Below are 25,030 nucleotides of genomic sequence, written 5' to 3' on the forward strand. Positions count from 1 at the left end.
GAGGAAGATTTCTCTTCCTCAACCAGAATCTGCATGTCGGAGTCTTCACAGAGTTGCTGGTAGAAGGATTCCTGAGTAAGTGGTTTGCGGTATAATCGAACTCGGTGGTCGTTTGCCTTAAAGGTTGTTGGCATTTTGGTACAGGTGTGGCGCTATGGTACAGGTGTTGTCCTTGATGGCAACTCTCTTTGGTAACAGATCTCAGTTCAGGCTTTCAGAATGAAGGAAAAGACATATACGCAGGTTCATCTAGCCGAAGGTGCGTATACACGCGGGTTAGACGTGTCAAAGGCGCGTATACGTATGCACGCACTTTCATGCAATTAAAAGTGCATATATGTTGGAGAACTTATTTTTGGTCTGTGGTAGTTAGTCCTTGGTATTTGAACCTATGGTTTTGGACCATGGTATCTCATCAGAAGCGTTGACCCTTGGTATTGGGTCCTTGGTATTGGTTTATTATGGTTTTGGATCGTGGTATTGTGGAAGACCTAAAACTATAAAAGAGGAAGGAGATCATGTGGCAAGGAATCATATGAATTATTGAATATCTTATATTGTGATAGATCTGGAATACTGGTGATTGGGTTATGGTGCAGATCTAGATCTGAATGAAGGAGGAACCTGAGCGCAAGAAGGATAAGGACTATTGATGGATCAAAATCTCAAGGCTTGAATATTGGTATCTCTGTATGATTTTGATCTGGTATATGTGGCACACTCTTGATCTATAAATCTGGGTTAACTAATGTCTGAATGCTTAAAAGAATAAATTATCCTTTATAGATCTGTACGCAGGTTCAGTGAATTGAAGGTGCATATGCACGCTTTTTCTGTGAATGAAAGAAGCGTATACGTAGGTTGGTTGTGGTACAGAAGCGTATACTCGCAGGTTTCTGAATAGTGAAATAGCGTATTTATCTTGATTTACGTTCTAGCTGCTTCTGTTTTATTGCTGCAGTGTTCTGGGTTCAGAATTGGTGTTTGATTACAGTTACTGTGTTCTGGGTACAGTGGTCAGAGAAGTGTTTATTTGTTTCAGATTTTGATTGGTGAAAAGGAGTTTGGGTTATGCAGAAATTCTTGATGTTTGATTGATGTTACTTGTGGATCCAGTCTGAAAATTAATGAAACGAGGTCCTTGAAAGCAAAGAGAAGGTTGTAGCCTTCTGCAAGTAGGAGCATGCGTACTAGTATCTCAAGCTAGTACAAGAACTAAGGGGGTTGGAGCTCCCTTCCAGGAAAGCTGGAGAACGAGAGAGAGTTGTAGCTCTCTGCAGGTTGCAGCCTGTGTACTGATAAAGACTGCACCAGTACAAAACATTGTAAAGAGAAGTTTCTAATTAAAAAGAAGATAGAGACGAATTGCAGCAGGGGGTTTTCACCCACATTGGGTTTCCTCCTTATATCTTGGGTTCTTGTGTGTGACTGTCTTCTGTTCTGTTTCACTGTTTTTGGTACTGTCTATTTGCTTCTGAATCACAGATTAATAACTGACATCTGAAAGATAAATCAAATTATAAGTCTGCTTTGTATACGCGGGTTTCTTTATCTGTAGTTGTGTATATACACAGTTTTTATTAACTGAAGTAGCGTATATCATATGGAATTGAGAAAGGAAATATTTGACTAGATAATATTGATTCACCCCCCCCCCCCCCCCCCCCTCTCAGTATTATTTCCAACAATTGGTATCAGAGCAGGTCCTTCTGAAGAAGCTTGATCAATTGAAGGAAGATCTTTCATCATGAGCAACTACGAGAGGGAAGCATCAATTAGGCCACCGGTTTTTGATGGGACAAACTTCATATATTGGAAGGTAAGAGTTACTGCCTATCTTCAATCTTTGGGTACAGAAGTCTGGGATATCATAGATACAAGATATACTTTTCCAGCAGCAACTCCTACAGATCCGGATGAGAAGAAGAAATATGAAACAAATGCAAAGGCGGTCAATACTCTATTGGGATGTCTATCGCAATCTGAATTTGTCAAAGTTATGTAGTATAAATCCGCAAAAGAAATATGGGACAAGATTGTTCTGAGCTATGAAGGAGATGATCAGGTAAAAAGAGAAAAACTTCAAACCCTCAGAATTTAGTACGAAAATCTCAGAATGTATAATGATGAAAGTGTGGCTAACTATTTTCTTCGTGTAGATGAGATTGTTAATTGTATGAAAAATCTGGGTGAGGAAGTAAAAGAGGCTGTTGTAGTTGAAAAAGTTCTAAGATCTTTGTCCCCTAGGTTTGAATCTAAAGTCTTTGAAATAGAAGAAAAGGAGAATCTTCAAAACCTTAAAATGTCACAGCTGCATGGAATTCTAACTGCTTATGAAATGAGGAAAGGAGGACCTTCAGACAGGAGAGAAGTTGCCTTCAAGGCTTCCGGGAAAGGAGACCACTATGAGTCAGGACACATATCAGAAGAAGAAGAAGAATCAAATTTTGTCAAAAATCTTCAAAGGGGTGCTGGACGATTCCGAGGTAGGTTACCTTTCAAGTGATTTTCTTGTGGAAGAGTAGGTCACTATGCTGCCAAATGTCCTCATAAGGATAAGATTGACAAAGGAAAGGAACCTATTAGATGGAACAAGAAACAGAATGCAAATAAGAAAAGCTATTACACTCATGAAGATAGTGATGGTCTTTCAAATAGTGACGAAGATGAACGAGGTAATGAATATAAACTTTTAATGGCTTTTGAAGATGATGACTACATGGATACTATAGATGTAGAAGGTTTTTGTGAAGAGATGACTAATCTCAAAATTTTCTTAGAAGAGAAAGATGCAATTATTGATTCTCTACAATGTCAACTGGCTGAAAGGGAAAAACATCTTGAAAAATTGGAATGTGAAATTGTTTGTCTTAGAAAGGAGATTGAGAAAACAAAATCCATTAATCTTAAATTTGTTAAAGGATCTGAAACTCTGGATGAGATTATCAATGTGCAGCGTTCTCCACTAATCAAGACAGGTCTGGGATATAATGGAGAAACATCTCAAGCTTCTACCTCCAAAAGTTATCTTGATGCAGCAAGGAGGAGCGAGCAAAGGCCTAATAGAAATCATCAGGTAAATCAGGGACAGTTTACCTCAAGAACGAATAAAGACTATCAAGAAAATCAGGGACAAGCTACCTTAAGGACAAACAGAAGCTACAATCAGCCACAGGTAAAATCTTCCCAATTTGCCTCAAGAATGGATGTCAGTAGAAACTACAATCAGTTGGATGATAGATTTGATAATCGCAGGAGTTTCTTCAATGGCCAATGTTTCTCTTGCCATAATTTTGGTCACAAAGCAGCTCAATGTGTTGCCTATAAGACAATCATGACTAGAGAAGCTCAAAAACAAAGGAATATGACTAGAATCACGAAAAGGACTTATAACAATTTTTCGGCCCTTGAAAATGAAGTTGAATGTTCTATTTGTAATAACTTTGGTCATGAAGATTCTGAATGCAGGAGCAGGTTTTGGAAGACAACTCAGAAGGAACAAACCTCAAGTGCCAGAACATGGAGAATGAAGGAACCACAACCAGAAAGATGTGGGATAGCTTTTTATGCAGAAGGACAGGAAAATCTATGGTATATCGACAACGAATGTTCGAAGGATATGACAGGGGATAAAGAAAAACTTGAATCATATACTACATTAGAAAAGGGAAAGAAGGTTTCTTTTGGAAACGATACCCCTGCAGCTATAAAAGGAAAAGGCATTGCTCAGTTGAAAGAAAAGGTCAAAGTTGGAAATGTTTTGTATGTTGATGGATTGAAGCATAATCTTCTGAGTGTCAGTCAGATGTGCGATAAAGGAACCGAGGTAATATTTAGATCAAATGGATGCCGTGTTCGTGATCTTGATACAGGTGAAACAGTGATCAAAGGTAGAAGAACTCCAAATAATCTATACATATTTGAAGAAGGAAAACAACAATGCTATTTGAGCAAGGATGATGAACACTGGTTATGGAACCGGAGGTTGGGGCATCTAAGCTTTTCACAAATAAGGAAAGAATGCAAATACCAGGCAGTTCGTGGTCTTCCAGATATCAAAATTCCAGACAACACCATATGCAAATCATGTCAGTTTGGTAAGCAAACCAGAACTAACTTTCCTGAGAAGGAAGGATCAGCTAGCAAGCCTCTTGAGCTAGTTCATACAGATGTATGTGGTCCATCTAGGAAAAGGTCACCTTGAGGAGAAGAATACTTTATATTATTCATTGATGACTTTTCCAGGATGGTTTGGATAGGACTAATGAAGCACAAAGATGAAGTGTTCGAAAAATTCAAATCTTTCAAAGCATTGGTTGAAAATGAATCAGATCACAAAATTAAATGCCTCAGGTCTGATAGAGGTGGGGAGTTTACCTCAAATGAATTTTTCGATTTCTGTGAAGAACATGGAATAAGAAGGGAATTCTCTACAGCTAGGACTCCTCAACAAAATGGAGTAGTGGAAAGAATGAACAGAACGGTTCAACAAATGGCTCGTGCTATGCTTGATGAGTCTGGAACTCCCGCAACCTTCTGGGGTGAAGCGGCTTATGCTGCGGTGGTTATTATCAACAAAACAAATGTCCGGGTAAATAGCACTCAAACTCCTCATGAGCTTTGGTATGGTGAGACTCCCTCGGTAAAACATTTCAAATTTTTTGGAAGCAAATGCTACATTAAGAATAATGATGAACATCTTGGCAAGTTTGAACCTAGAGCTGATGAAGGCATTCTTCTTGGTTATTCTCCCCATAGCAAAGCATATATATGTTACAATAAAAGACTTGGAAGAATTGTTGACAACATTGATGTTGTGGTTGATGAAAAAGGAAACGTTCCTAGGCAAGTAAATTATGAAAATATCGAAGAAGATGAAGACTACCCTCCAAATCAGACTGATGATGAAGAAGAACCTCAAGAGGCACCAGTGGAACAGATAAGGATAGAAGAGAAGACTCCATCCAAGTATGTGCAGAAGAATCATCCAGAATCTCAGATTTTGGGGCAGAAAGAAGCAGGTGTACAAACTAGAAGAACAATTGCAGAAGCCTCAAGCTATTTGGCATTGATCTCCTCCACTGAACCACAAAATGTAAAAGAGGCGTGCAAAGATGAATGCTGGGTCAAGGCAATGGATGAAGAACTTGAGCAGATCGAAAAGAACAACACTTGGGAGTTGGTTCCTAGACCAAAAGATAAGAATGTCATAGGAACAAAATGGATCTTCAAGAACAAGTTGAATGAAAATGGGGAAGTTATTAGAAACAAGGCCAAGCTTGTTTGCAAAGGGTATGCTCAACAAGAAGGAATAGACTTTGAAGAAACTTTTGCTCTCATTGCTAGACTTGAGGCCATCAGAATGTTCCTTGCCCTCTCTAGCTTTCAAAAATTCAAAGTATTTCAAATGGACGTGAAGTCAGCCTTTTTGAATGGAGACTTAGAAGAAGAAGTGTACATTGAGAAACCAGATGGCTTTATCCTTGGAAATGATTCAAATCTTGTATGCAGACTTAAAAAGGCTCTCTATGGGCTTAAACAAGCTCCAAGGGCTTGGTACTATCGGTTGGACAAATACCTTCATCAACAAGGTTTTTCAAAAGGATCAGCAGATAGCAATCTTTATATAAAAATCGAAAATGGTAAATTGCTAATACTTATTGTGTATGTAGATGATATTATCTTTGGCAGCAATGAAGAAGCGATGAGTCACAACTTTGCCTTGGTGATGAAGAAAGAATTCGAAATGTCATTACTTGGAGAGCTAACATACTTTCTTGGTTTGAAAATCCAACAACATGATGGCGGTATCTTTTTATCTCAAACCAAGTATCTTAAGCATATTTTGAAGAAGTATGGCATGGAAGATTCGAAACCAGTATGTACCCCCATGGTTACAGGATGTAGCCTCAGTGCAAATGATGACTCAGCAGTAGTGCATCAACCAACCTATAGATCTATGATTGGAAGTCTACTTTACTTGACAGGTACCCGACCAGACATCATGCATGCAGTGGGAATAGTTGGAAGATTTCAGGCAAATCCAAAGGAAACTCATCTTCAGGCAGTCAAGAGAATCTTCAAGTACCTTCAAGGAACTCAAAACTATGGCTTATGGTACCCTAGAGATACAGATCTCACACTTCATGCTTACACAGATGCATATTGGACCGAAAGCGTGGATGACAGGAAGAGCACAAGTGGTCATGCATTCTTTATGGGTTCCAGATTAGTATCTTGGTTAAGAAAGAAATAGAGTTCGATTTCTTTATCCACAGCTGAAGCGGAATATGTGGCTGCAGCATCTTGTTGCACTCAACTTCTTTGGATGATGCAAACCTTGCAGGATTTTCAAATCACTTGTACTCCACCTATCTCTATCTTATGTGATAATACAAGTGCAATAAGCATTTCAAAGAATCCTGTTATGCATTCAAAGACCAAGCACATACCTATCAAATATCACTTTCTTCAAGAACAAGTGCTTGAGCAAAAAGTCAAATTGGAGTATGTTCCTTCTAAGGAACAAATTGTTGATATACTCACCAAACCACTGCCCAGGGAAACTTTTGAGTATCTCAGACAGAAGCTGGGAGTAGTTGATGCTTCATCCTGCTGTTGAAGCTTGTCTGTTTTCAAAGAAAAGTTGGTGTACGCGTGTTGGATAAGGGGAATCCGCGTACATACGCCGATTTATGTAGGTGCAGTCGCGTATATGGAGTTCTGAAGAAAATCAGCAAGGACAGACTCTGGTTGAAGAGAGTTTGATATGGGTCTGACAGAGACCATCTGGCACAGGTTCATGGGGAGCAGATAATCTTCTAATAATGCATTGTTGGAATTACCTTAGAAGCTCTTGGTTCTAGTACTCAAGCTGTTTTTGGTTCAGGTGGATCAGCTGCAGAAAGAATATCAGAAGGAGAACATGATTGATGATATATACAGTGATTGACAGATGCTACTGATAGTAGTTATTGATGATTTGTAGTCTTGTTATTTCGTCTCTATGTCATGTATATCATTTTTTTATCAAGGTCATGTAACGGCCTATTTTGGTTTCCCCACTATGCCTGGGATGATTGATGCAATTGGTTGTCATATGTAAATTTCTGATGTATCCCCACTTGGTTGGGTGATGGTTGTATGTATTGAGTCTTTTGGTGATAGGAAGGTCTTTTATGATGTATAAGTCATGGTTCTTCTTGAAGAACACCTTTTTGCAGATCTTGCCTACAGTCAGGGGGAGCATGTTCAGCATAGCAGAGCAGAGATATCAGCATGTACTCAGGGGGAGCACAGCCCTTTGCCCTTGATGACAAAGGGGGAGAATGACCTTGAGGATCTTAGGGTTGCCATCAAGTCCAAAGGGGCAGATTGTTGGCATTTTGGTACAGGTGTGGCGCTATGGTACAGGTGTTGTCCTTGATGGCAACTCTCTTTGGTAACAGATCTCAGTTCAGGCTTTCAGAATGAAGGAAAAGACATATACGCAGGTTCATCTAGCCGAAGGCGCGTATACACACGGGTTAGACGTGTCAAAGGCATGTATACGTATGCACGCACTTTCATGCAATTAAAAGCGCGTATATGTTGGAGAACTTATTTTTGGTCTGTGGTAGTTAGTCCTTGGTATTTGAACCTATGGTTTTGGACCATGGTATCTCGTCAGAAGCGTTGACCCTTGGTATTGGGTCCTTGGTATTGGTTTATTATGGTTTTGGACCGTGGTATTGTGGAAGGCCTAAAACTATAAAAGAGGAAGGAGATCATGTGGCAAGGAATCATCTGAATTATTGAATATCTAAGATTGTGATAGATCTGGAATACTGGTGATTGGGTTATGGTGCAGATCTAGATCTGAATGAAGGAGGAACCTGAGCGCAAGAAGGATAAGGACTATTGATGGATCATAATCTCAAGGCTTGAATATTGGTATCTCTGTATGATTTTGATCTGGTATATGTGGCGCACTCTTGATCTATAAATCTGGGTTAACTAATGTCTGAATGCTTAAAAGAATAAATTATCCTTTATAGATCTGTACGTAGGTTCAGTGAATTGAAGGTGCGTATGCACGCTTTTTCTGTGAATGAAAGAAGCGTATACGTAGGTTGGTTGTGGTACAGAAGCGTATACTCGCAGGTTTCTGAACAGTGAAATAGTGTATATATCTTGATTTATGTTCTAGCTGCTTCTGTTTTATTACTGCAGTGTTCTGGGTTCAGAATTGGTGTTTGATTACAGTTACTGTGTTCTGGGTACAGTGGTCAGAGAAGTGTTTATTTGTTTCAGCTTTTGATTGGTGAAAAGGAGTTTGGGTTATGCAGAAATTCTTGATGTTTTATTGATGTTACTTGTGGATGCAGTCTGAAAATTAATGAAATAAGGTCCCTGAAAGCAAAGAGAAGGTTGCAGCCTTTTGCAGGTAGGAGCCTGCGTACTAGTATCTCAAGCTAGTACAAGAACTAAGGGGGTTGGAGCTCCCTTCCAGGAAAGCTGGAGAACGAGAGAGAGTTGTAGCTCTCTGCAGGTTGCAGCCTGCGTACTGGTAAAGACTGCACCAGTACAAAACATTGTAAAGAGAAGTTTCTAATTAAAAAGAAGATAGAGACGAATTGCAGCAGGGGGTTTTCACCCACATTGGGTTTCCTCCTTATATCTTGTGTTCTTGTGTGTGACTGTCTTCTGCTCTGTTTCACTATTTCTGGTACTGTTTATTTGCTTCTGATTCACAGATTAATAACTGACATCTGAAAGATAAATCAAATTATAAGTCTGCTTTGTATACGCGGGTTTCTTTATCTGTAGTTGCGTATATACGCGGTTTTTATTAACTGAAGTAGCGTATATCATCTGGAATTGAAAAAGGAAATATTTGACTTGATAATACTGATTCACCCCCCCCCCCCCTCTCAGTATTATTTCCAACAAAGGTATGTCCGGATCCATCAATGGTGGTTAGAGTAATGGTGTCGTTATCATGTACCTTCTGGATTTCATATGGTCCCAGCCAGCGAGTTTGAAGTTTCCCCAGAAAATCCTAAACCCTGGAATCGTATAGGAGCGCCCAATCTCCTTCATGGAAGACTTTCTTTTTAATTAGGGTGTCGTGCCATTTGGCTCGCTGTTGTTGGATTAACGTAGTATGTTGAAGGGCAGAGAGCTATATTTCATCTAGCTCATTGATCTACTGTAATCTATTAATTTGGGCCTCGTTTAAATCTAGACCGACTTCTTGTGCTGTTCGCAGTGTCTATATTTCGAATTCTATTGCAAAGATGGGTTCCTTTCCAAATACTAGTTGGTATGGTGAATAACCGGTACTACTTCTCCATGTTGTTCTGTATGCCCACAAGGCTTCCGGCAATCTTGTAGCCCAATTGCGTCTATGTGATGCAATGGTTTTTGTCAGTATTGCTTCTATTATTTTATTCGTGCTTTCTACCTGACCATTCGCCTATGGGTGGTATGGAGTAGTAATTTTATGCTGAATATGATAGTTTTTTAGTGTTGCAGCAATTTTATTACCAGCAAACTATGGTCCTCCATCTGTAATTATATCTCTTGGGAGGCCATATCACACAAATATGTGGAACAGGAACTGTATGACGGAATCCTATATAACTCTCGACAATGCCTCTGCTTCAACCCATTTGGTGACATATTTTGTTGCTACCAAAACATATGTTTTCTGATTTGATGATGGGTTAATTGGACCAACAAAATCAAGTGCCCATCATTCGAATGGTTCAATAACTAGCTGTGAGTTCAAGGGCATTTCGTCAGACTGTCCAGGGCATCTTGCTCTTTGGTAGCTGTCACAAGCTTGAATGAACTTCTTTGCATCTTTAAAGATCGTGGGCCAATAATACCATGTTTGCAGTACCTTGTGACCAGTTCTCCGATCTGTGAAATTTCTGCCACATGGTCCATCGTGACAAGCTTTCAAGATGTCAAAAATTTCATCTTCACGGACACATCTCCTAATGTGCATATCTCCCCCTGTATGAAACAGGTAGCCCCCAATCCAAGAAAATCGAGTACTATGCTGGACAATCTATTTTCGTTCATCGGGGGTCAGATGTTTTGGTAATTTGCCTACTGCTAAATAATTAGCAACATCAACATACCAGGGTGTTTTAACCGTAACAATGAATAAATGTTCGTCTGGAAATTGATCTTTGACCACTGTTGTGTCCACTACTTTTGGCATTCGTGAGAGAAAATCAGCTACAGGATTTACTTTTCTAGGTCAACCCTTTATTGTGATATCAAATTCCTGCAATAAAATCAGCCATCTGGTTACTCTACCATTTGTGATTGGTTTATTCTCTAAATATTTTATGGCAGAGTGATCTATATATAAGATAAAAGGATATCCAGTGATATAATGCCTAAATTTATTGATAGCATGTATTACAACTAAAAATTCCTTTTCAGTCACAGTATAGTTCAATTCAGCAGGAGACAAGTTCTTGCTAATATAATAAATCGCATATGGTTTTTTATCTTCTTCCTGCCCAAGGACTACTCCAATAGTTGTGTCTAAAGCATCTGATGAAATTTGAAATGGCAGGTCCCAATTTGGTCCTCTGAGTACTGGGGCTATTGACACAAGCTTTTTCAGATCCTCAAAAGCATGATCACATTTTTTTGTCCAAACAAAGTCAACATTCCTTGTCAGTGCACATAAAGGTGTAGCAATATGAGAAAAATGTTATTTAAATCTTCTATAATAACCAGAAAATCCAAGAAAGCTGCGTACCTCTGTCTGAGTGGTAGGAGTAGGTATTAACAGAATTATTTGAATTTTGGTCGGATCTACCTGTATTCCAACTGATGAGATATAATGGCCTAGAATAAGTCCTTTAGTCATCATCATATAGCATTTTTCATGGCCCAAACAGAGCCTAGTGGCAATGCATTGCTGCAGCACTTTTTCTAGTGTGTCCAATGCTAGGTCGAAATCATCTCTGTATGGTGTAAAATCATCCATGTATACTTCGAGCCCTTCATTTATTAAATCTAAAAAGATGATGAGGATAGCCCTTTGAAATGTGGTAGGGGCATTGCATAGGCCAAAAGGTAAAACTCTGTAGGCAAATTTTCCCTAAGGACAGGTAAAAGTAGTTTTGTCTTGGCCTTCAGGGGCAATCTGAATCTGATTGTATCCACTGAAGCCATCCAAGAAAGAAAAGAATTTTTTTCCTGCTAAAGTATCTAATACCTGGTCAATGAATGGAAGGGGAAAGTGGTCTTTCTGTGTTTCTTTATTTAGCTCTCTATAATCTACACAAATCCTCCATTTTCCATTCTTCTTTGGCACCACTACAAGTGGAGAGACCCATTTGCTATCGGAGATAGGGTAAATAAAGTTCACATCTAAAAGTTTTTGAAGTTCAGCTTTTACAATGTCTTTTAGATGAGGGTTAAGTCTCCTTTGTGGTTTGTGAATAGGTCTTGCATTCTTTTCTGTGTAAATGTGGTGCGTACATAATTGGGGATTGATTCCTTTCATGTTAGGATAATCCCATGCAAATGCTTCTTTGTATTTTCTCAGTAGTTGGATTAGCTTCTCTTCTTGTTTCGGAGTTAGGTTGCCATTAATGTTTAAAGTTTTTCCTGGCTCAATTTCTACAGTTTTGCTATTTGATATAGAGGTAGTAGGTATTGTTTGATCGTGAGTGTCTTTGAGAGGATCTTCTTCTAATTCATTATCAAATGTTGCTTCTATCATATGACATTGTATGTGGGATCTAGATTTAGTCTGGCTAAGAAAGTTGTTAATGACATCATCCTCTGTTTGATCTTTGAAATCGAGGGCATCTTCTATGGTTAATGGGGATATAATATTTTCGGTGAGGTATAATACAGGATGTTTGTTAGTTTTTATTATTATGACACTTGGCCGAGCTAGAGGATATAATGCTAGATTCTTGATATTAGCCCCTCTAGTTATGGTCATACTGCCTTGTCAGCAGCCAATATAAGCATCAACAGTTGCAAGCCAAGGTCTACCTAAAATCAATGGATGTCCATCAAGTCAGTTTTTGGGGTTTATTATTAGAAAGTCGGCAGGATACTCCCAGGAATCAACGGATACCATGACATCATGTAGTGTGCCTTCTGGCCTAACCACAGATCGGTCAGCCAGTTCTAATAAAGTGGAAGTTGGTTCTACTGATGTAATGCCCAGTTTTTGACAAGTGGTGGTTGTTAGGATATTAATTGCAGCCCCTAAATCAACTAAGGCATTTGCAAAAGTTTGCCCATTGATTTGTACTGTTACTATTGGATTTCCTGGGTCTTCATATTTAACAGGTGTTTCTTTTCCTGATAATAGGTCGGATAAGGTGCCAACTACTTGGACTGTTGGGTTATTTGTTATTCTCCTCCTTGGTTTTTTTATACATAGCTCTTTGATGGTCTTTGCATATATTGGGATGTCTTGGATGGCTTGGAGGAGTGGGATTTTTATGTACAGATTTTTAAGTTCTCCCAGAATGTCAAAATCAGGATGTTGTATAGGTCGAGGTATAATTAATCATTCTGGGAATGGAGGAGAAGATGTGATTACTTGATCATGAGTTTGTTGTCTGATCACATCCTCTTCTTGTAGTGGTTGTTCTATAGGTAACTGATTTTCAACTTGAGCGGTTTTATCTCCCTCTATTTCTATAATGCGCCCAGATCTTAATTGAAGGTCATTACACTCCCTTAGATCAGTTTCTATCTCTGGTGTTTCAATTATTTGAATGGATTGGACCGGTCTATTATTCGGATTAGGGTTGGGTTGGGTTGGGAGTTGCGGTCTTAAGTTAGACTGGTGGTTTTGTTCTAATGCTGGTAGTGTAGGTTGAGGGAGTAGAATGGTTCCTACTGGCTGATTCATCGATCTTTGCTAGTTTTTCTGCTAGGCTTGACTCTATGAAGTAGGAGGGGACCATTGTGTTGGATACACATTGTTCTGCCAATGTGGTGGGGCATAGGGAAAATCTGGCCAATTGGGTTGACTTGCTTGATTCGGCCATGGTGATGATGAAGGAAATGGTTGCTATGACCAATTTGAGAATGGAGGTTGATTTTGCCACATGGTATTATATTAATAATCATGATATTGTGGATACTGAAAAGAAGAAGCTGGATCGGGGAACATACCTGATTGTCGTGGCTGCCATTGACGGCATTGATTAAGTAGGTACAATGGTTCTGGCTTTGCTTCGCCTGCATAATATCAAGTTGCATTGTCAGAGTCCCTAATATGTTAGTTTTGAAATTTTCTAATAAATATCCAATTTCTGCGCTAGTTACTCCTTCTGCAAAGATCTTGTTGTCTCTTGCAAACCTATCATGTTCTGTTGGTTTTAGTCTTGTACTGCCTCTTGAACTCCTGATACATAAATCAATAATGTCAACAAAATTTTCCTGATAAATATCTCCTTTTCCCATAATATTTAGCGTTTCAATCCATTGTTCCTTCATTCCTCTAATTAATGTTTTTTTTAATACATTATCAGGTAAGGGTAATGATGCATAAGGAGATCTTTGAAGATTATACTGAAAATGTTCAACATACTCTTCTAATGTTTCATTCAGTCTAGCTACCATCTGAAATATTTCATCTTTTAACTCTCTAGACTTGCAATAGTCTTGATATTTTTTTATAAAAGCCTCTTTCATTTGATCCCAGTTATTTATAACACCACCACCCAACCCCATAAACCATCTTAAAGCAACCCCTTTTAATGTAGAGGGAAATAATTTCAGTTTCTAGGGATCGGTGGTATAGTCATATCCTCTACATAGCACATCAAATTCAAACAAGAATGCATTCAGATCTTCTGATGTAAGGCCATGAAATGTAGGGATATGCTGGAGAGGAATTGCTTTCATAGGTGCATTAGCTGCAGTGTCCACAATGGGATATTACAGTGTAGAATTTTAGGTGTTTGGTTGGTTTTGAGCCATTTGGTCAAATATGTGCCAATAATCTTCTGGGATGTCTAGGAGGGTATTCCTAGGTTTGCAAGGGGGAATGGCTTCAACAGGAATGGCCTTAACAGCACTTCCTTTATCTGGGATGATGAGTGTTCCTAATGTCTGGGGGTATTTTGGCTCTTGAGGTTCTTCAACTTCATTATGGATGATTTTTACAACACTTCCCTTATCTGGGCTGCTTAATGGCAGAATTATCCCAAGAGGAGATCTTGGTTCTTCAGTTTCCCTGGTTTCTCCTCTCCTTTCACAGAGGTTGCTAGGGTTCCCTTCTTGCAATGATTTTGGGCTAGAATTCTCAATTTCTTGAAAATCTTTCTCTTTGGTTTGACTATGCACCTCAGAAAAGGCTACAGATGGTGATCATGTGGCCTGAAGGGAACTAGTAGGTTGTCTAGAAGCAAATTTTCTACGTCTTACTGAAGGCTGAGATTCTGCTTTCTTAAGGATTTTGTCTATAAAGGTTGATCGGCCAAGGTTCACCAGTCCCTTGCCTTTATCAGACTTGAGTAGTGGTTTAGGATTCCTTTCAAGCTTTTTCTGCTTAGTCATGCACACAAATCAAATGCTAATTTCTACCCAAAAAAACAACAACGAATCTGTAGGAAAGTGGGCAGGGGAGCAGGGCTATTACATGCTCCGTACGCAGGTTCTTGCCTTCCATTTTTAAAATCCAATTCTCTCCTAACAGGTTCTTACACTACTCTGGAAAGGAAACAAATGGCTACACTCTTCCCCGGTAACGGCGCCAAAATGTCAAGTAGTAAAAAGGGTTTTTTTCACCTATATTTACCCTACATTAATTGTCAATCCAGGAACAATTTTTTATCTCAAAGAGTGTACTCATTTTGAGGCGGTCATTTGTCAGAGTAGTGCTAGTAGTATAGTGCTCTAAATACAAAAGTAAACGGATGCTTGGAATAAAATCTACTTACAAAAAGAAACCTAAGACTCAAATCATGCGTTCAGAAAGTTACAACGATTTATTAGTCAAGGTACATTAATGGTAACTCTTCCCTCTGTAAACTGATGCAATTAAAAAACACTCAAGGAAAAGATCATCAATCTGGGAACAAGATGACATATGTCGATGTTCACTACAGTCTCAAATCATTTTGCACAACAAAGCGATGATAACTCAAATGACAGGAAATGGAACAGCAACTAATTTTATAAACAGGATTGAACAACAAAACCTTAACCTACAGAAATGAATGCAACATTAATTATATCCTACATGAATTAAGTAACAGTCTTTACTTTAGAGATGAATTGAATAGCAAACAGAAATGGAAAAACAAACTAACAGAAATAAAATATAGAACAACAACTTAGATCAAATATGAATATATAGCAAACCAGATTAAACACACGACACTCTTAATATTGAAAGGAACAATAATCTGAGCTTCGATACAACAAGTATGAATCACAACTATAAAGTAACAGCAATTGTGATCACAACGGAACAACAATCCCGAATGAACAACAATCACATTTTAAGAATAAACCATACAGTAGTACCAATTTAGGAATATACATCACTGTTAATCTGTAATCAAACAACAATGGCAATCTGTAAGGAACAACAATGTTATATCAATTGTCAAAAGGAACAACAATGTGATATAAAGTTAGAATGAATAACATAGCATTCCTGTTGTAGGGAATAATATTATTTAGTCAAGTATATAACAGAGTCGATATGTAAAATAGCAAGGTACGTAAAATCACTGAACAGACCAAATGGAAGAGATCAAACCACACATGAATCGGAAATAATGGTACAAGAGCAAGTGATCCACCAGGGCCGGGCCCTTAGCCTCCAGGGACACACTGCTTAAGGTTACTCCAGAATCAAAGATAGAACGACAACAAGATTTATATATTAAAACATCAAAACAAAGTTACAGTGAATCACTCTTCAAAGAGAGTCGATGATCAAAGTTTCAAGTACCAAGAAGAATTTCATAAAAATAACAATAGTTCGCCTCCCCGGGCTAACAGTGCTACCCCTTCTTATAACAGCCGAGTGGAGATATCAACGATACAGAAAATCGTTAAGGTAGTGATCCCTCAGGATCAAAGGATCCTGAAGGATTCGCCAAACTGTTAGTTCTCAGTTATTCTCTTGTTCTCTTGCGTCGATTGGGTATCTCCTTTTCCTTTTCCTAGCTGTTACGCTCCAATTTGGATCGCCTTGTTTGAATGCGGTTCCCTGTCAAAGGGACAACAGTTAACTTTGTCTTGTCTTTTCCTTTGGGATGGAAATCTTTCGTTTTCTCCTCTTTCTGCATAGAAAAAGGGTAATTATTAGTTATTTCATGTTACATATAAATCTTCTAGATTTTATCATAATCTCTTATCATATACCTAGCTCATGATGTAAAGAGGTTATGAGTTTTGAAGAAAAGATGACAAAGTAAATGAAAATAACATACCTTCTCCAGTGCTCAACAATAACAAAAGTAACAAGTTCTTCATACAGAGGCAATATGATAAATAACCAAGTAGTGATAGTTGTACAAGCCCTCTTGTACTTTACCCAGCTCATTTAAAGACTCATACATGGTTTCATGCAAAACTAACCTATGAACGAAACAAATGAACTACACGACACAAGCGAACTAACAAACAACAAAGGAAAGAAAAAGCAGAAGCAACAGTGAAATCAAAGAAAGTAATAAACCAAGCAATCAAACAAACAAACAAACAAAGCATGTAAGAAAACAAGCATGGAAGCAAACAATTGAAAGAAAACACTACTCCTACTCCTAGACTAACGGTGCATGGGCCTGATCACATGAAGTGATATTTCCAATGCAGCCACCGGCGAACTGGTTGACCCATGTTGGTGAAGGCTTGGTCTCCGAGAAACCCAGTTGTGCGAACCAACAATCAAGAAAGATATAACAATTAAGACAACCACACTTTGTGTGTCAAAGTGCCCATGGGAGATAAGTGAGTACAAGTGTATAATGAGTAGTCCATGGACTTACCATGGTGTTGTGTGGCACTGCATGCAACTTTGAAGCATAAGCACACTCTTGACTGTGACATTCAAGCAAACAAAAGAAACAATATAATTTGTTTCGTGAATGAGTGCTTGCAACATAAGACTCCTCGAATGCATGAGAAATGGGATCGTGCAGTCCAAGTGGAGGAAGTGTGACATGTGTGTGAGATGGATCTTCAATGCATGCAGGCGAGTGATGAGGAGCCTTGGGTGATTGAAAAGTTTCATGATCGGAAGTGAGACTAACCCCAAGAGAGCAAGGGCCTGACATACCCATCAGCTCAGGCTGAAGTGCCTTGACGGTCTTAGGTGTTTCAACTTCATCATTAGGTAGATCATCATAAACTGGTGGCTTCAAAAGATCAACTGTGATAGAGTCATGATTGTGATAAAAAATGGAAGTAAATGGATCATGACCGCCATGATCAAAAAATCAATTCTTTCATCGGCATCCTCATGGTCAGATGAATCAAATAGAGGGGTAGATGAAAAGTGAACAAACTGATCCTCTATGTTTCCAGAAAAGACAGATGAAATATCAAGTGGATTTTCAAAGAATAGCTTATCCTCTCTATTGTCGAATGATGGACCAACATTCGGTGAGTCCTGTGAGTGATCAATAATGGGTGCATTTGTGGATGAAGACACACATGCAAAATCATGGATGGAAGGTTCACCAAGGAGGTCAGGGAAGAACAGAGGGGGCTCAGATGGAAGGGAGTCATCCTTCGCTAACATTTGATTCTCAAAGTCCCACTCATACTCTTCATGGATGAGAACGCATGTTGTGTTATGAAACCAGCTCAAGAAAAGATAGAAAAGAGAGATCAACGCCTTAGAATTCAGCCTCTTCGAGGGGGCAACCTCCTTTACATTACATAAATGAACAATTCTTGGATGATACAAATGACAAAACCTCCTTTCTATATATAGGAGTCTAAGGAGTCACAATATAATCCAGCCAACCTAACAATAATAATATAAAGCCACAAAAATAACAATAGAGGGATTCTATGGGGCACAGAAATAACAATATGGGGGTAATAGGGGCACAACAATATAAATAAGGGGTATAACTACAATAGTAATGGGGTAATCACTAGTATTATAGGGACCCCACATGCCCCTCTCCTTCAAAAAAGTGTTGTCCTCAACGCTTGAGCAGTTCTGGATACTTCTGCATAAAATTCTCATCCTCCCATGTGGAATCTTCAGCGGATAAGTTCTTCCACTTGATAAGATACTCTGAAATTGATCGATTTCGTAGCTGTCGAGTTCTTGTTTCTGTGACTGCTTCCGGTTCCAATATAATTTTTCCTTCCTCGTCAAGTTCTGGCAATATTGTTTGAACTGGGAGCTTGTCGCCTATAACCTTCTTTAAACATGAAACATGGAAAACTGGGTGCAATCGAGAAGCTGCAGGAAGCTCCAATTTGTATGCCATAGTACCAATCTTTTCCAACACCTTGTACGGACCATAATACTTTGGTGATAATTTATTATCCTTCTTAGCTTGCTTTAGGGACATTTTCTTATATGGTTGTAGCCGTAGGAATACCCAATCACCTACATCAAAACTTCTTTCACTGCGATGTTGATCTGCCTGTTGTTTCATTCTATTTTGTGCCAACACGAGGTTATCCTTTAAGAGTTGGAGGACTTGTTGTTGATGTTCGATGTGATGTTCCACTGCTTGAACCTTAGAATTTTCTCTTAAATATGATGTGATTGATGGTGGTTGATACCCATAAAGTGCCATAAATGGGGTCATTTTTGTTGTTGTATGGAAGGAAGTGTTATACCACCATTCAGCCAGAGGCAACCATTTGACCCATTGTGTCTGTTTATCAGATACAAAGCAACGAAGATATCCTTCCAAACATTTGTTTACTATCTCAGTTTGCCCATCAGATTGAGGATGATAAGATGAGCTATGAGCTAACTGAGTACCAAGACAAGAAAATAATTCTGTCCAAAAATTTCCAGTGAAAATGGGATCTCTGTCACTTACAATAATCTTTGGGTTTCCATGTAGCTTTTGAAATGTTTCCATAAATGCAGTAGAAACTGTACTGGCTTTAAATGGATGTGATAATGCACAAAAGTGTGCATACTTGGTAAGTCTGTCAACTACCACCATGATGACACTCTTTCCCTCAGACTTGGGTAAACCTGTGATAAAATCCATTGAAACCTCCTCCCAACGTTGGCTTGGAATGGATAAAGGTTGTAATAGACCCGGTGTCTTAATTGTTTCAACTTTATTTTGTTGGCAAACCAAACATTTCGCCACAAACTTTTGAATATCTGATTTAAGGCCATCCCAAAAAAATTCCTTCTTAACCCTGTGGTAAGTTTTTAAAAATCCTGAGTGCCCTCCTAAGGGAGAAGTGTGCAATTCCATAAGAATCTTTTGTTTTAGCTGGGAATTCTTACAGAGGTATAAGCGATCTTTGTACCATAACGAATCATTTTTCCAGCTAAATGTATCAGAAGTACTGGAATCTTGTTGTAGCTTTCGAATAAGTGCCCACACTTCTTCGTCATTCTTCCATTCCTCCTTTGCTTCGTTTATCCAATCTGGTTGGATAATAGAAATGGCACACAACAATGCTTCCACATCCTCATCCTTTCTTGAGAGTGCATCTGCCACCACATTTTGCTTCCCTTTTTTGTAGATGATTTCAAAGTCATAACCCAACATCTTTGTGACCCACTTTTGTTGCTCTTCAGAGGATAATCTTTGTTCTAAAAAGTATTTAAGGCTATCATGATCCGTTTTTACCTTGAAGTGTCTTCCCATTAGGTAGGGTCGCCATTTCTTAAGTGCATGGAGTATTGCCAACATTTCCTTCTCATAAATAGCTTTGCTTAAAAACTTTCCCTTGATTGGACGACTTTCAAAAGCAATGGGTCTTTCATCTTGCATTAGAACAGCACCAATTCCATTTCCTGAAGCATCACATTCCACAATAAAGGTTTTTGTGAAGTCCGGTGTAGCTAAGACCGGTGCTTGGCACATTGCCTCTTTAAGATGTTCAAAGGCCTTTGTTGCTTCCGGAGTCCATGAAAATGAATCTTTCTTCAATAATGTTGTTAGAGGTGCTGCTATTCTCCCATAATTCTTAACAAACTTGCGATAATACCCTGTCAACCCAAGAAATCCTCGCAGATGCTTTATGGATGTGGGGATTTTCCATTCCTTAATGGCTTTAATTTTGCTAGGGTCTACCTTAACTCCTTCATGAGATACAATATGACCCAAATATTCCACCTCCTGGACTCCAAAGAAACATTTGGATCTTTTTGCATATAATTGTTTCTCCTCCAATAGTTGTAGCACCTTGTCAACATGTTCAACATGATCCTTCCAAGACTTGCTGTAGATTAGTATATCATCAAAAAATACTAACACAAATTTTCTAAGGAATGGTTTGAAAATTGAATTCATCAAACCTTGAAATGTTGAAGGTGCATTGGTAAGGCCAAAAGGCATGACCAAAAATTCATAATGACCCTCATGAGTTCTAAATGCCGTTTTCGGAATGTCTTCAATCTTCATTCTGATTTGATGATATCCTGAACGAAGATCCAACTTGGTGAAGTAAATTGATCCATGCAATTCATCCAGTAATTCATCAATGACAGGAATGGGGAACTTATCTTTAATAGTGAGCTTGTTGAGCTCCCTATAATCTGGACACATGCGCCATGATCCATCCTTCTTGTGCACCAATACTACTGGAGCTGAGAAAGAACTTTGACTCGGTTGAATTATACCAGCCTCTAGCATTTCTGCAACCATACGTTCAATTTCACTTTTTTGGACATATGGATATCTGTACGGCCTGATGTTTGGAGGAACACTTCCTGGAATCAGATGAATAGCATGATCATGATCACGCATAGGTGGGAGACCTTTGGGAGTCTCAAATACCTTGGAATGATTGTCCAGGACTTTTTGGAGATCTGGAGAAATAGATGATTCCAATGTGGAAACATCTAGCGAACATAATTGTGCAATTACACCTCTTTGCTCCTTTTTTAGAAGCTTTGTCATGCCATTAGAGCTGATTATCTTTCCTGGTTTCCCTGCAATACCCCTTAATTCAACTTCCTTTCCTTCCACAGAAAATTTCATGAAAAGTTCTTGAAAATTAAAAGCTATTGTACCCAAGGATTGTAGCCATTGGACTCCTAGTACAACATCAGCACCTCCCATTGGAATGGAAAGCATTGGGCTAGTCAATACATATTCTCCCATGGATAGCTTGATATTATGGCACTTTCCAGAACAATTTATTGTTCCTCCATTTGCAATCATCACTTGACACTCTGGTGCTGGATATAGGAAGCAATTCAATTCTTTTGCTACCCTACAATGAATAAAATTGTGGGTGCTTCCTGAATCAATCAACACTATTACCTTTTTCTTCTTGATTTGTCCTTCTATCTTGATGGTTTGAGGAGTGGTAATTCCCGCCAATGCATTACAAGATATGGTCGGATTTATTTGTTCTTCATCTAGGCTTTGTTCCTGGAATATATCCTCTTCTTTTGACCTTTCTTGCTCCTTTTCTTCTTCCTCTTCACAATCTATGTAGAATAATTTCTTCTCAGCACACTTATGACCCTTTGTGTATTTGCTATCACAATTGTAACAAAGCCCTTTTGCTCTTTTTTCTTCCAATTGTTGTGGTGTCAACCTTGTAGGTTGTGGAAGACTATGGGCAACAACACTTCCGTCTTTATAGTTGTGAATGGTATGCTTCCTAGTTGCCATAATTTTGCTTTCCATTTTTCTTGCTAACCTGAATGCCTTCTCTAATGAATCAGGTTCCCAAAGGCGCACATCATGTTGGATATTATCCTTTAAAGACCCTATGAACACATCAATCCTATGCTCCTCTGGAATATCTTTTACCCTTATGTTCAATTTTTGGAACTCCTCAATGTGCTCCATTATTGAACCCTTTTGTTTGAGACTTATCAATTGGCTAAAAAAAGTGTTGCTTTTTGTATCCTCATAATGTGCTATCAATTCTTCTGTAAAAATTGTCCAAGTGATAAATTGCTTACGATAACAAAGCCATTGATACCATACAAACTGATTTGGTTCCAAATATAATGCTTCCATACGTACCTTTTGTGTGTTTTGCACATTATTGAGATCGAAGAATTGCTCCATCTGTAATATCCATGTGGCGAGATCCTTGCCATCAAACTTCCTCATATCGATTTTTGGAACATGGTGAGTCTTCGATCCAACATTAGAGTCTATGGAATCATGATTAACATTTCTTTTGTTCTCATCATGAGTTTCCTTTAGTACTCTTTCACCCTTAGTGACCATTTCTTGTAGCAACTTACTCATATTTATCTTCAATTCTTCTATCTTATCATCCATGCCATCAATTTTAGCATCCATGCCATTCACCCGAGCTTCCACTCCCTTTATCTTAGATTCCATGCCATTTATCTTAGCATCTGTTAGCTTTTGTGAGCGTGACATTTGTTGCACTTGTTCTTGTAATTTTGATATATCATGTAGCATTTCTTCCTCTTCTTCATGAGTCATGCTAGAGCTTTCAGGTTCCTTACTAGGTGTTTGCATTTTCTTTCCTCGGGGCATCAGTTACCGATAATAATGCTTTACTATGCCCTTTGAATTCCTTCAAACCAAGCTTATGCAAAAATTAAAAAAAAACTACACACCTTTTTTTACTTTGTAGAAGCCTGATATTGAATCTGATGTATCTCTGTAATTTCGAATCATCCAATTCTGCAATTATGACCTGTAGTAGCCTTCTATGTCCTCTTTCCAATGCCACTAGTCTGATCCAAATTGGATTCTCCAAGAAAGAGTTATGCACAATCTCCCGCAGTGACCTGATTATAGACTAGTTCAGTAGAGCGAAATTGTATGAAGTGCCACGTGTCACTGTTTCAACCTTTGACTCTAAAAAATATATAAAAGAAACTAAAGTCCGTCCTCTTTCTGTACCTTCTTACGAAATTTCAATCCGATGCTCAGAAAGAAAGTTATGATGATTTTCCCCAGGTCACCTGTTTTGAATGTAATTCAGGAGTCTGCAAAAATACCAACTTCCTCAGATCATATCTCCGCAAATATCGTGTGAAAAGCTCTGAAATTTGGACCCAAGGTTCAGCGCGATTTCTTCTCAAATGGGTTTTTTTTGCGACTTCTGAAACATCACAGAAAAAAAGTTATAGCGAAAATGCCACGATGACCTGTTTGGAGCAGTGAAACCCTAGAATCCAAAGCTCTGATACCAAATGTTATGAAACCAGCTCAAGAAAAGATAGAAAAGAGAGATCAACGCCTTAGAATTCAGCCTCTTCGAGGGGGAAACCTCCTTTACATTACATAAATGAACAATTCTTGGATGATACAAATGACAAAACCTCCTTTCTATATATAGGAGTCTAAGGAGTCACAATATAATCCAGCCGACCTAACAATAATAATATAAAGCCACAAAAATAACAATAGAGGGATTCTATGGGGCACATAAATAACAATATGGGGGTAATAGGGGCACAAAAATATAAATAAGGGGTATAACTACAATAGTAATGGGGTAATTACTAGTATTATAGGGACCCCACATGTTGGTTGTGCAACACCAACCCCACCAGTGGATTTTTCCTCGTTCACAACAAGTGAAGAGTCTGGAGTGGATGAACAAAAGACAACATCATTCAGAGGAACACCCCAGTGCAAAGATGGAGGTCGTAGAAGAGAATGCATATGAGAACTTGAAGGACTCGCAACCAAATCTGTATGAAAATTGAGTGAAGTGATGTTGGGAAGATGTGAAAGACGAATAGGTGTGCGAGCATAATCCTCAACATCACTCGACAGTGGTGGGCTTGTTGAATGAGAGGAAGGTGGATAGTTAGTCAAGACAGTGCCCACATCCACATGGGATTGCATAGCCCCATCAACGAATAATGTTGAGTGAGGCTTGATTTCAAACTTTCTATTGAGACGGGAAGATCTTAAGGCAATACTCGAACTGGTCCCAAAGATAAGAAAATTTCATCTGGCTGCTTGGAGCTTGAAACTGCAAGTCATGGAAGCACTGCCAAAAATCAATAACTTATTCATGTGGAGCCCTCCGTTCCTGTAATAGTTTCTGGTCAGGAATGTCTGGATCAAAATGATAGAACATGCCTTCAATGAGAGCACATAAGTGCTCAAGTCAGTGCATGGTGTCATCCGGTAAGGCGAGAAACCAACAACGTGGAGATTTGTGAAGTGTGTGTGAAAGTAGCAAGCTGACCTATTCATCAGAACACCCTTCTCCCTCACGAAGCATGGCAAGAAAGTCATGTAAGTATTAAAGCCATGCCACTTCGTTTTCACCATCATACATGAAAGTGGACAAGAGATTGAAAAACTCCCCCGTGATGGAGACATCACGATTCAAAAAACACCGTGGGGGGAGAAGGGTACAATACCCATGAAATATATGCAAAGGTTCAAAACTGGATGAGAGGACATAACTTGTCATCGGGCCCTCCTTCTAGTGCTAGGAATGTTGATGGTGCTAGACCTGCCAACATGTTAAGGGGATCTCCCTGGTAAGAAGTCTTAATTAGACCTCAGACCATTTGGTGTAGGATTCCCAGCAGTGGGTTGTAAGGTGATGCCTTGACCGCAATGTCTTACAGAGGCAAGTAAGATAACTCTATCAGTAGCAAGGGTGTGACCATCGTAGTGAGTCAGGGAAGGTGCATGAGAGGTTCTAACACAGGTGGGTTGAGGTGAGTGCACCCCTTGACAACCTGTATCAATACTCAGCTGGGAAGGAAACACATGAGCAAAGATGCATCAAAAGCTAGAAAACAAATCAGTCGGCAATCCAAAGTGATGTTTAAACCAACAACACATCTGCAACAAGATTCATATAATTGCATATGAAGTAGTTCATACACAAATACGTAAGTTAAACAACATACATAACTAAAGCAACTGGAACAGTCCAACTACAA

At 38.9% G+C, this 25,030-nt stretch overlaps 1 pseudogene; it reads right to left on the reverse strand.

The window, feature by feature from the left end:
* The window catches only part of LOC149197125 (ubiquitin carboxyl-terminal hydrolase 6 pseudogene), a 51,066-nt pseudogene extending 27,097 nt beyond the window's left edge, over positions 1 to 23,969 (reverse strand).
* Positions 23,970 to 25,030: the final 1,061 nt, after the last annotated feature.

This window comes from Pinus tabuliformis, chromosome 2_2 (genome assembly GCF_031772625.1).
Source record: "Pinus tabuliformis cultivar Carrire ecotype Pingquan chromosome 2_2, CPIR1, whole genome shotgun sequence".
In the NCBI taxonomy this organism is placed as follows: Eukaryota; Viridiplantae; Streptophyta; class Pinopsida; order Pinales; family Pinaceae; genus Pinus; species Pinus tabuliformis.